The sequence below is a fragment of the Rhinolophus sinicus genome, chromosome 2, assembly GCF_057876585.1.
Source record: "Rhinolophus sinicus isolate RSI-liver-muscle chromosome 2, RSI-T2T, whole genome shotgun sequence".
In the NCBI taxonomy this organism is placed as follows: domain Eukaryota; kingdom Metazoa; phylum Chordata; class Mammalia; order Chiroptera; family Rhinolophidae; genus Rhinolophus; species Rhinolophus sinicus.
In genome coordinates, this window is record NC_142502.1 from 147,060,037 (window position 1) to 147,072,063 (window position 12,027).

The following is a 12,027-nucleotide window of genomic DNA, read 5'->3' on the forward strand; positions in this document are numbered from 1 at the left end:
ATTCTAGTAGTACATGAAGGTTTTCCCCACACCACCAAGTTGAGTGTCCTACAATTCAACTAAATTCTGACACTATCTATCCAGAGATAGCATCAGATTACACAGGTTAAGAGCTCAGTCCCACAAGACTGCCCTTCACTTCAAAAGTCAATTGCAAGTCCATGTTGTTTCCTTTCTGACCAACTAGCTATAAATTGGAGGTTCCCATGATCCCCTCCTTGGGTTCAATTAATTTGTTAGATTAGCTCACAGAACTCAGGAAATGCATTTACTCATGAGAGCAAAGGGTATTAAAGCATATGAATCAATAGCCAGATGAAGAGATATTCAGGGTAAGGTTCTGAACAAAGGAGCTTCTGTCCTCATGGAGCTTGGGGCAGGCACAAGGGCACAAGGAAGCATTCTGGTTATCCAACCTAGAAGCTCTCTGAACCTGTCCTTTTGGGTTTTTACAGAGGCTTCATTAAGTAGGTATGGTTGCTTAAATCATTGGCCATTGGCAATTGATTGACCTCCAGCCCCTCTCCTCAGGAGAGGTGGGGATGGGATGGGACTGAAAGTTCCAACCTTCTGATCATAGGTTGGTTCTCCTGGCAACCAGCCCCCATCTTAGACTGGGATCCTAAAGTCACCTCATTAACATAACAAAAACACCTTTGTCCCTATCATCACTTAGGATATTCCAAGAGTTTTAGAAGCTCTGTGGCAGAAAAAGGATGAAGACCATACACACACACACACACACACACTCACACACACACACACACACACACACACACACACACACACGGTGCCAAAACAATGTATACACATTTTCAGAAAGGAAAAAACTGTATTAAAATTGTAATACTCAATATATACCAATAACAAAAGATGAATACAAGTCACGTTTGACTTCTGCAATTACAAGAGGTGCTCAAAGTGGTTACCATTAGTGTAATTATAACACAGTTTTTTCCTTTCTTAAATGTGTATACATTTTTTTTGGCACCCCCTGTGTGTGTGTGTGTGTGTGTGTGTGTGTGTGTGTGTGTGTGACTTTCTCATTATAAATCACAATATCACATGCTGCCACAAGTCAAGGAACACCAGGAGCCACCGGAAGCTAGAAGAAGCAAAGAAGGATTCTCCCCTGGAGCCTTGCTTGAAGGAGAGTGTGGCCCTCCCACACTCTGATTTTGGACTCCAGAACTGTGAGAAAACACACTTCTGTTGTTTTAAGCCACATGGTTTGGGGTAACTTGTTATGGCAGCCTTTAAAACTGCTACAGTTCAATTTATCAACTTTTTTCTTTTATAGTTCTCCCTTTTTGTGTTCTATTTAAGAAATTTTTGCCTTATATAGGTCACTAAGATTATTTCTCTCTCTTTTTTTTTCCTCTAGCAGTTTTATAGTTACAACTCTTACATTTAGGTCTACAATCCATTTTATATTAATAATTTATATGCTGTGAAATAAGAATTGGGGGTAATTTTTTTGCATGTCAATATCCAATTATTACAGCATCAATTGTTGAAAAAGATTTATCCATTCCCAGTGAATTACCTAGGAAACTTGGTCAAAAATGAACTAGTCATAATTCTGTGGGCCTTTTTCTGGAGTCTTTATTCTGCTCCATTATCTTTCTACCAATATCAAAATGTCATGATTTCTATAGCTTTCTAAGTTTTGAAAACAGTAACTCCTCCAACTATGTTCTTTCTCAAAATTGTTTTGGCTTTTCTAGGTCTTTAATTTCCATCTAAATTTTAGAATCAGCTTGCCAATTTCTACGATTGGGATTTTGATTGGAATTGCATTGGGTATATTAACCTAAAAATAAAAAGACTTTTCAAAGAGAGAAGCAACAAACATTTATTTGAGATCAATAAAACAAGCTATTAGGGATGCACTGATTCAGACAGAAGCCCAAATAGTGTTTCCATTAGGAGACGAGGCAATAGGTATTTATGAGAAAGGGAAGGGGAACAATTACATCAATAGAAGGAAGACATTTCTATTGGTACAGATAACATAACGTAGTGATGTTCATTATAAACAATGTTTTAAATTATCAGTCCAGTAGTCATCAGTCTGGTCATCATAATATCTGCTTTCTTGTTATCTTTGCAAGCAGTTTTTGGGGCACCAAGTTTGCTTTAGTCCCATTCCAAAGGTTACTTTGCCTGGTTTTAATACTCCAAAGGTTTGAGGCATAAGACATGCAAGGCAGTTCCTCTGGCATCGCAGCTTCAGCTTCATTTTAAAGTGGTTCATTTTATTTTATTTTTTATTTTAGACAAAACAGTGGTTTTTAACTGAAAACAATTTTATGTCTGATGGAATATTAGTCAATGTCTGAAGACATTTTTGGTTGTCTCAGCTGGGAGGTGCTACTGGCATCTAGTAGGCAGAGGACAGGGATGCTGCTAAACATCCTATAATGCACAGCACAGTCTCTCACAGCAAAGAATTATTTGGCCCAAAATGTCAATAGTTCAGCTGCTAAGAAAATTTGTGTGAAATATAGATCACTTTTAGGAGAAATGACATCTTAAAGTTATGGAATCTTGATCCACAAACTTGGTATTTCTCTCTACTTACTTAGGTCTCTATTAATTTCTCTTAGCAATATTTTGTAGTTTTTGGTGTACATGCCATGCATATTTTATGTTAAATTTATCACTATCAACTATCACCACTATCTTAATTCCATAACATTGTCATTATCACAAAGCTATACCCATTAAAGAGACACTCTCCATCCCCTCCCCCCTCCTGCCTCTGGCAACCAGTAATCTGCTTTCTGTCTCTATGAATTTGCCTCTTCTGGATATTTTATATAAATGGAAATACGTGGCCTTTTGTGTCTGGCCTCTTTCACTTATCATAGTGTTTTTAAAGTTCATCCATGTTGTAGCATGTATCAGCACTTCATTCCTTTTATGGCTGAATAATATTCCACTATATACCACATTTTGTTTATCCATTCATCAGATGATGGATATTTGGATCGTTTCCACCTTTTGGCTATTGTGAATAGTGCTGCTTTGAACATCCACGTATACAACTAAGTTTTTGTTTGGACACTTGTTTTCAGTTCTTTTGGGTATATACCCAGGAGAGGAATTGCTGGGTCATATGGTAATTCTATGTTCAACTTTTTGAGGAACTGCCAAACTATTTTCCATGGTGGCAGCACCATTTTACATTCCCACAAGCAGTATACAAAGATTCCATTTTCTCCACATCCTTGTCAACTCTTGTGAATTTCCTTTTATTTTTAAAAAATTGTTGTCACACCAGTGGATATGAAGTGGTATCTCAATGGAGTTTTGATTTGCATTTACCAAATGACTAATGATATTGAACATCTTTTCATACTCCGTTAGACATTTGTATTATCTTTTCTGGAGAAATATCTAGTGAAGTCCTTTGCCCATTTTTTTATTGGGTTGTTTGTCTTTTTGTTGTTGAGTCATAAGAGTTCTTTGTATACTCTAGCTACTGGACCTTTATCAGATATATGATTTGAAAATAGTTTCTTTCATTCTATAATTTGCTTTTTTCCATTCTCTTGATAGTGCCCTTTAATGCAAGGAAGTTTTTCATTTTGATGAAGCCCAGTTTATCTATTTTTATTTTTGTTACTTGTGCTTTTAGTGTCACCTCTAAGAAACCATTATCAAATCCAGGGTCATGAAGATTTAGCCCTATGTTTCCTTATAAGAGTTTTATAGTTTAGCTCCTATATTTAGGTCATTAATCTATTTTGAGTTAATTTTTATCTATGGTTTGAGGTAAGGGTCCAACTTCATTCTTTTGCATTTGAATATCCAGTTGTCCCAGCACCATTTGTTGAAGAGACTATTCTTTGCTTGTTGAATGGTATAAACACTCTTGTTGAAAATTAATTGATGTCTGGGTTTATTTCTGGACTCTCAGTTCTATTCCATTGACCTATATGTCTACCCTTATGCTAGTACCACACTGTCTTGATTACTGTAGCTTTGTAGTAAGTTTTAAAATTGGGAAATGTGAGTCCTCCTATATTGTTCTTTTTCAAAGTTGTTTTGGCTATTCAGGATTCCTTGCAATTATGTATGAATTTTAAAATTAGCTCTTCCAGTTCTGCAAAACAAAGCCATTGGGATTTTGATAGGTATTGCATTGAATCTGTAGAGTTCTTTGGGTAATATTGCCATCTTAATATTTCCTATCCATGAACGCAGGATGTCTTTCTATTTATGTATATCTTCTTTAATTTCTCTTGGCAATATTTCATAGTTTTCAGTGTACACGTCTTGCACATTATATATTAAATTTATCACCAAATAGTTTGTTTTTGATGCTATTGTAAATGACACTTTTTTATTTTAATTTTTGATTGTTTGTTGCTAGTACATAGAAAAATAATGGCTTTTTGTTTATTGACCTTTTATCCTATGAACTTGCTAAACTCACTTACTAGTTCTAGTAGCTTTTTGTAGATTCTTTAAGATGTTACGTATATAATGATATCTTCTGTGAATAAAAAGAGTTTTACCTCTTCTCTTTCACTCTATGGAAGAGAAAATGAAAGAAATTAAATTTCTTACTGTCTTTTTTTTTTTTTTTTTTTGCCTTACTGAACCATCTAGGACCTCCAGCACAATGTTCAATAGACAGGGATAGAGTGGGCATTCTTGCCTCATTATTGATCTTAGGGGGAAAGCATTCAATCTTACACTATTAAGCATGATGTTAGTTGTAGGTTTATCATAGATACTCTTTATCAGATTGGAGGTGTTCCCTTCTATTCCTAGTTTGTTGAGAGTATGAAGCCAAATGGATGTTGAATTTGTCAAATGCTTTTATTTTCATCTATTGGAATGATCATATGGTTTTTCTCCTTTATTCTATCAATGTGGTGAATTACATACTTGATTTTTTGAATATTTAACCTTACATTCCTGATATAAACCCCACTTACTCATAATGCATTATCCATTTTATATATTATTGGATTCAATTTGCTAATATTTCATTAATAATTTTACATCTATGTTCATGAAGCTTATTAGTCTGTAGTTTTCTTTATGATTTGGTATCAGGGAAATGCTGACTTCGTAGAATGTGTTGGAAAGTATTTATCTTCCTTCGTTTTCTGGAAAATTTTATGTGGAATGGTGTTATTTCTTCTTTACATACGTGATAGATGTTTCAAAGCCCTCTGGGCCTAGCATTTTCTTTGTGGGAAGATTTTTAACAATGAATTTTTTTTTTAATTTTTTTATTTATTTATTTATTTATTTTTTAGTAGATACAAGGCTACGTAAGTCACATATTTTCTCTTGAGTGAACTTTGGTACTTTGTGTCTTTCAAGGAACATGTCCCGTTCATCCAAGTTGTCAAATTTATTGGCAAAAAGTTGTTTATAATACTACCTCATGATCCTTTTAATGTCTGTAGGATCAACAAAGATGTTTTCTTTTTCTTTCTTGATATTGGCAATTTGTGTCTTTGCTCTCTCTCGCTCTTTTTTTTTTCTCTGATGAATTTGGCTAGAGGTTTGTCAATTTCACTGATCCTTTCAAAGAACCCAACTTTTGGTTTCATGATTTTCTCTATTATTTTTCTGTTTTCTATTTCATTGGTCTCTGCTTTTATTTTTATTATTTCTCTTCTCCTGTGTACTTTAGTTTTAATTTTTCTTCTGCTTCTAGTTTCCGAAGGTAGAAGCTGAGGCCATTGATTTGAGAACTTTCTTCTTTCTGATATAGGTTTTTAGTGCTACAAATTTCCCTTTATATACTACCTTAGTTGCATTCAGCAGTGTTGATATGTTGTTGTTCTCATTTTCATTCAGTTCAAAATACTTTATAATTTCCCTTTTGCTTTCTTTTCTTGACTCACAAATTATACACAGTATGTTATTTTGTTTCTAAGTAATCAGGGATTTTCCAGAGATCTTTCTGTCATTTATGGGTTGTTTAATTCTATTTTGGACCAAGAAAACATTTTGTATGACTTGATTTCTTTTAAATTTATTGAAATTTGTTTTATGGCCCAGAAGATGGTTAGAAATATGGTTCACCTACTGGGAGAAAATGCAGTCATTATTATGCTAATACAAGGACTGAGGTCTGACAACAACATTTTTTTTATCATAGATCAGTACATTGGAATTTGGATTTTATACATCAGTTTGATGAGCTCAGTAAATGTGAGTTCCCTCTGGAGAGAACAAGCTGCTACTTTTTTTTTTTTTTTATTGGGGTGACAATTATTAGTGAAATTACATAGATTTCAGGTGTACAATTCTGTATTACATCATCTATAAATCCCATTGTGTGTTCACCACCCAGAGTCAGTTCTCCTTCTATCACCATATATTTGATCAAGCTGCTACGTAATGTTCTGTACACACAAGGTCAAAGATCTTAATTGAAAACTGAACATTTCAGCCTTCTAGGTATTTTCAAGTATCCATACGTTAGTATTCATATATTTGTTTTAGCTTTAGAACATGAATGAAGATCTTAGTTCTCTGAATCAGTTGTCCTTTCTTGGATTACTTTGTTTCTCATCTGAGAATTAAAAATTAACTCAAATATTAATTTACCGTATTTATATACAAATGTATTTTGAGAGGGATGTGGTTCCTATTGCCTGATATCACTGAACTTAACAGTTTAAGTGGCCAGTAAATGTGTAGAATCTGAGCCTCCTTGGAATCAGCCCCAAAATTCTATTCATGAATATATTGAAATTACATATTTTTAGAACCATTAGATGGTGTGCAAATACATTATTGACTCAGGATATTTTTGAACATGTTACTAGGGATCGTAATTGCAATATCTGAATAAAAATTATTAGTCTATTAAAAGAAGTTGTCACAAGTATCAAAGAGCAAAGCAAAACAGAACAAAAATGAACAAAGTGACCTTCTGCTCCCCCCACAAAGCAGAGGGGAGCAGCTGGAGGAACAAAAGCCCATCCTTCCTGTGCTCTTCCCACAACCAATATTTAATCGCTTTAGTGTGCCCCAAGCCCTCTGTCCTTCTGTGAGTGGACATGGCATGTGGTAAAGACAGTACAGGGACAACAAGATCTGCTTAAGCCATTAGGCCGTTGTGAAAACTTTTCTCCCACAAAGCTATCTGGGAATTTTAAGCCCTAATTTTCAATGTCTCCCCCTCCCCCTCCCCTCCCCTCCCCCTCCCCTCCCCCTCCCTCCTCTTCTTCTTTTTTTTAATTGGGGAATATTGGGGAACAGTGTGTTTTTCCAGGACCCATCAGCTCCAAGTCAAGTCGTTGCTTTCAATCTCGTTGTGGAGGGTACAGCTCAGCTCCAGGTCAAGTCGCCGTTTTTGTTTTTTTTTCCAACCTAGTTGTGGAGGGCGCAGCTCACTGTTCCATGTGGGACTTGAACCGGCGACCTTGGTGTATGAGCATTGCGCTCTAACCATTGAGCAAACTGGCCTCCCACCTGCGGCTCAGCTCCAAGCTCAAGCCAGTTGTCTCTCACTGGCCCATGTGGGAATTGAACCAGTGACCTTGGTGTTCTGAGCACCGTGCTCTGACCACTGAGCAAACCGGCCATCCTCAATGTCTTCTTAATGTTCATATTTAGGGCACCCATGGCCCATACTAGGCATGGGATCTTTCAATGGCCAACTCTAAAGCTATATAGAAAACTAAGTGTCACAGTACCAGGTCTCAGGAATCACTCATCTGTTGTTTTTTTTCTTGTTTTTCAGGAAACTTTTGTTCTAAAATAACCACAAGTCTGGATGCACAAGACTATATTAACTGTTCCAATTTATAACATCTCAGTGATAACTCTCATCTGGTGAGTGTTTTTCAACTAAACATTCTTGGCACACAATGATAAATTTTATGAAAAAGAGGAAAAGAGAGTATTACTAAGCTTGGCCTTATATTTAAAACAGAGAGATAAAAGAAACATCTCTTGCCTGTACCACAAGCCTACAACAAGGTAGGCAGCCAATCTACTCTGGGGAAGAATTTTTCCTGAAGTTCCTCAATAGCTTTTTTTTAAAAAAAATACATAATCTATAGAGTTGTTAGTAGCACACTTTGCATTGAATAATGTCACTTTGTGAACATTACCCAATGTCAAAGGAAGAATTATATATATAATTCAAGAAGAGCTATGTATATAAAATTTAAGAAAATGTTTTGTGAAAGGTAATGAAGTTAGGAACCAAGCCCCTACAAACAGAATACTCCACAGTTTCGCTAATTTAACTTTTCCCTGCTCTCATCCTAGGGTGATTAAGAAAGGTCACCTACACATGATGCAAGGAGGAAACATAGAGTTAAGAACATTGGGTAGGGAATAAGAAACCCTGAATGCTGATCCTGGCTTTGTCACTAACTTGTTGAGTAAATTGAAATTAAAATCACTTAGTGTTTTTGCTCTGGAGTTCCTCATTTTTCAAATTAGGAGATTGGGTTAATAAACTCCAAGCTTCCTGTGGACTCCTCCCATCTGCTTCCTTGTTTTCCATGGTTTGCTCTCCATGTTCTCCTATACCTCTAGTGTCAACTTTTATAATTCCTCTTCCTATTGTCCCATAAATGTAGGAGTCTCTCCAGTGAACTGTCCTTGACTCCCTTTTTTCTCTAATCCTCTCTTGTCTTTTTAGTTATAATCTCTGTGCTGGATACTGGTATATCACTCGATCCCTCCCTTCTGCACAGAGACTTTCCTTTCCCTCACTGCTGGGAAGGTTGGAGGATGGCAGCTCTCAGCTGAGCTCCTCTCTAGGAATTGCCCTCATGCAAAGAGAACCACATCACCCAAGGTCACATCTCTTCCCCGGGGAAAACCTGCATCCAATGTTTGTTCAGTGCTGGAATGAGAAGGACCAGCCCCTTGCCCCAAGGTGGGATAAACCTTCCAAGTTTTTCAAGGAATTCTTCTGGTTTTTGCTGTGACTGCATTGTGATTCACTCCTCCTCCAGTTCTTTAGGTGCTGATCCTAAGAGCACTCCTCCATAAACCACCTGCACAAAAATCTTCATCTCAGATTTACTAGAGAACCCAACCTAAGATAGTTGGTGGCAGAAGTGGTTCAAGGAAGGAGACTCTAAAGTGGAATTTTGTAAATGGCAATATTTCATCTTTTTATGGCTGAGTAATATTCCATTGTGTGTGTGTGTGTGCGTGTGTGACATTTTCTTTATCCATTCGTCTATTGATGGACACTTAGGTTGTTTCCATACCTTGGCTATTGTAAATACTGCTGCAATGAACATAGGGGTGCATGTACAAAGAAGTGTTTTCTATAAATGCCCAGAAGAGGAATTGCTGGATCATGTGGTAGTTCTGAGCTTAATATTTTGAGGAAACTCCATACTGTTTTCCAGAGGGGAAATGGGGTAGGAAGAGGGTGAAGTGGATAAAGGGGGTCATATATACAGTAACGGAGGGAACTAGACTTTGGGTTCTAAGCACACAATAGAGTATACAGATGTCAAATTATAAGTGACATCTTATAATGTGACATCTAGAAAATTATATAATCTGATTAACCAATATTACTCCAATAAATTGAATTTTAAAAAATTTGCCCCTCTTCCCAAAATTATATTTTGGGAACTGGACCACCCATCTGCCAGCTGACAATGAGGACCCCATCACTGGTGGTGGGGGGAGCACTGCAAGCTCCTGTCCTGCAGGAAAACTGTTAAAGCATTCCCTAATGGTGAACTTGGATGGAATAATAGTGGAAGGGAATGCACCAGCTTTTGAGATATTGGGGAAAGTACTAACCATAAGGACAATGGAATCAATGGCTTTTTCTGAGTGTTATTGATGCACTGGAGAAAGACATCAAAAAACTAAGAGTAATTAATCACCAATTGAAGACCAAGTGTGAAAAACAAAGGGCCTCCTAGGAAGCACACACAGAGGTTCTCATCTCTTGCAGCCAGAAGGCAAAAAAAGCTTAAGATGAGACCCTGTACTTAGTTATAAGAGGAGAAAAACTCCCAAGAAATTTGAATGCTCCAGTTTGCTGTGCCAAGGTCAGACTCTGACTAGGAAGAAGTGAAATCCTGAGAGTTGGGATGGGGTCATTTGGATTAATACACTCAAAAACCTTCAAACTGCAGATCCCTCTAAACCCTCTGGGCCAGCGTTAATGGCCCACTGCTCCTGTTAAAGAACTGTACTCCCACTTGCTCGTAAATAATGCAGAGGCCTTTCAATCTAGACAAGAAATCAAAGAAGGATTTTTGCCCAATAATGTAAATGCATATAATTCCATTTAACTGTACAATTAAAAATAGTTAAAGTGGCAAATTTATATTACTTTACCACACACACAAAAAAAAATTCCTGCACATGAGGGGCTGGCCCACTGGCTCAGGCGGTTAGAGCTCCGTGCTCCTAACTCCGAAGGCTGCCAGTTCGATTCCCACATGGGCCAGTGGGCTCTCAACCACAGTTCAAGGGATGGTGGGCTCCGCCCCCTGCAACTAAGATTGAACAGGGCACCTTGAGCTGAGCTGCCTCCCAGATGGCTCAGTTGGTTGGAGCGCAGGCTCTCAACCACAAGGTTGCCAGTTCGATTCCTCGAGTCCTGCAAGGGATGGTGGGCAGCACCCCCTGCAACTAGCAATGGCAACTGGACCTGGAGCTGAGCTGCGCCCTCCACAACTAAGATTGAAAGGACAACAACTTGAAGCTGAACGTCACCCTCCACAACGAAGACTGAAAGGACAACAACCTGACTTGGAAAAAAAAAAGTCCTGGAAGTACACACTGTTCCCCAATAAAGTCCTGTACCCCTTCCCCAATTAAAAAAATTAAATCGAGTGACGTCATAGGAATGGCGGCAGTAGGGCGCACTTTTTGAGTTCTCCTCCGGATCTTATCACAAATGGGACATATAACCCATCAAAGGACTCTCTGCTCATCACGCAGAACACCTAAGAGACTCATGCAAGGAATACTTGCAGGTGGGCAAATTGGGTGAGCAGGGGAAGCGGGAGGGGAGCAGAGTGGAGACGCGGCCCTCATCTGCAGCTGTGGGGACACGGTCTGCATCTGTGGCGGTGGAAATGCGGTCCTCATCTGCAGCGGTGGAAATGCGGTCTGCACCTGTGGCTATGGAAACGTGGCTGGCATCCGCTGCTGCAGAGACACAGGGGATCCCAGGGTGGAACAGAGAACACAAAAGCCAGGAGGTGGGCTCTTTCCCTGCATCCCACAGCTGATCTCTCCAGCCGAGGGGCAGCATATCCAGCATTTGAGGCAATAACCTCAGCTGATACCTCCAGTTGGGCCCTAGGCCAGACAAAGGACACAAACTCCATACGTGGGCCCCTCCCCCCCTTCCAATCTTACCCCCACCCTTCCAGAGACTTAAACTGGCCCTGAACTGAGGAGTAGTGTCAGATTACAGAGGAGCCTAGTGCTCAGGCTCTGGGAAGATTGGTGTGCAGCTCTGACCCAGGGAAGAGGCTGGGAAGAGTGTGATTTTTGCTGGGCTAGGAGAAAAGAGACTCCTCCACCCCCAACCACCACCTTTTCTGGCCTGCGGGAAGAGTGTGACACGGATGGGCTGGGAGAGAGAAGACACCTCCATCCCCAGCCCCCACCCTTTCTGGCCTGCCTAGGGCGGGGCAATTACATTGGCGGAGGCACTCCCAGGGATCAGCAGTAAGGGGCAGATGCAGCTCCCAGGTTTCAGCAGCTCAGAAATCTCCCGCCTGACACACACACACACACACACACACACACACACACACACACACACGGAAGAAATGCCCTAAGACTCAGGAGAACTGGACACAGGGCTGGTGGTGCTACTCTCAGTGTGCATATATGCAGGCAAGAGCAGAAACTGCACTGATTTTGTAAAAACTACCATCCAGACCCCTCAGCCCCATGCATCTAAATCTGCAGTCACAACATCACTCTGGGCACCAGGTGACCAGCTCTGCCTGCACAATACGCAGGGGACTCTTTGGTACAGCAGAGGACAATCTGGAGATTACTTGGTGGGCTTAAGCCAAGACTGGCACT

General features: G+C 39.2%; 1 long non-coding RNA gene across 1 annotated transcript in view; it reads left to right on the forward strand.

The window, feature by feature from the left end:
• The window catches only part of LOC141571551 (uncharacterized), a 76,091-nt gene extending 67,784 nt beyond the window's left edge, over positions 1 to 8,307 (forward strand). Inside the window, exon 3 of the long non-coding RNA XR_012496373.2 lies at positions 7,727 to 8,307. This is a non-coding gene — a long non-coding RNA (uncharacterized LOC141571551). The remainder of the gene's footprint in view (positions 1 to 7,726) is intronic.
• Positions 8,308 to 12,027: the final 3,720 nt, after the last annotated feature.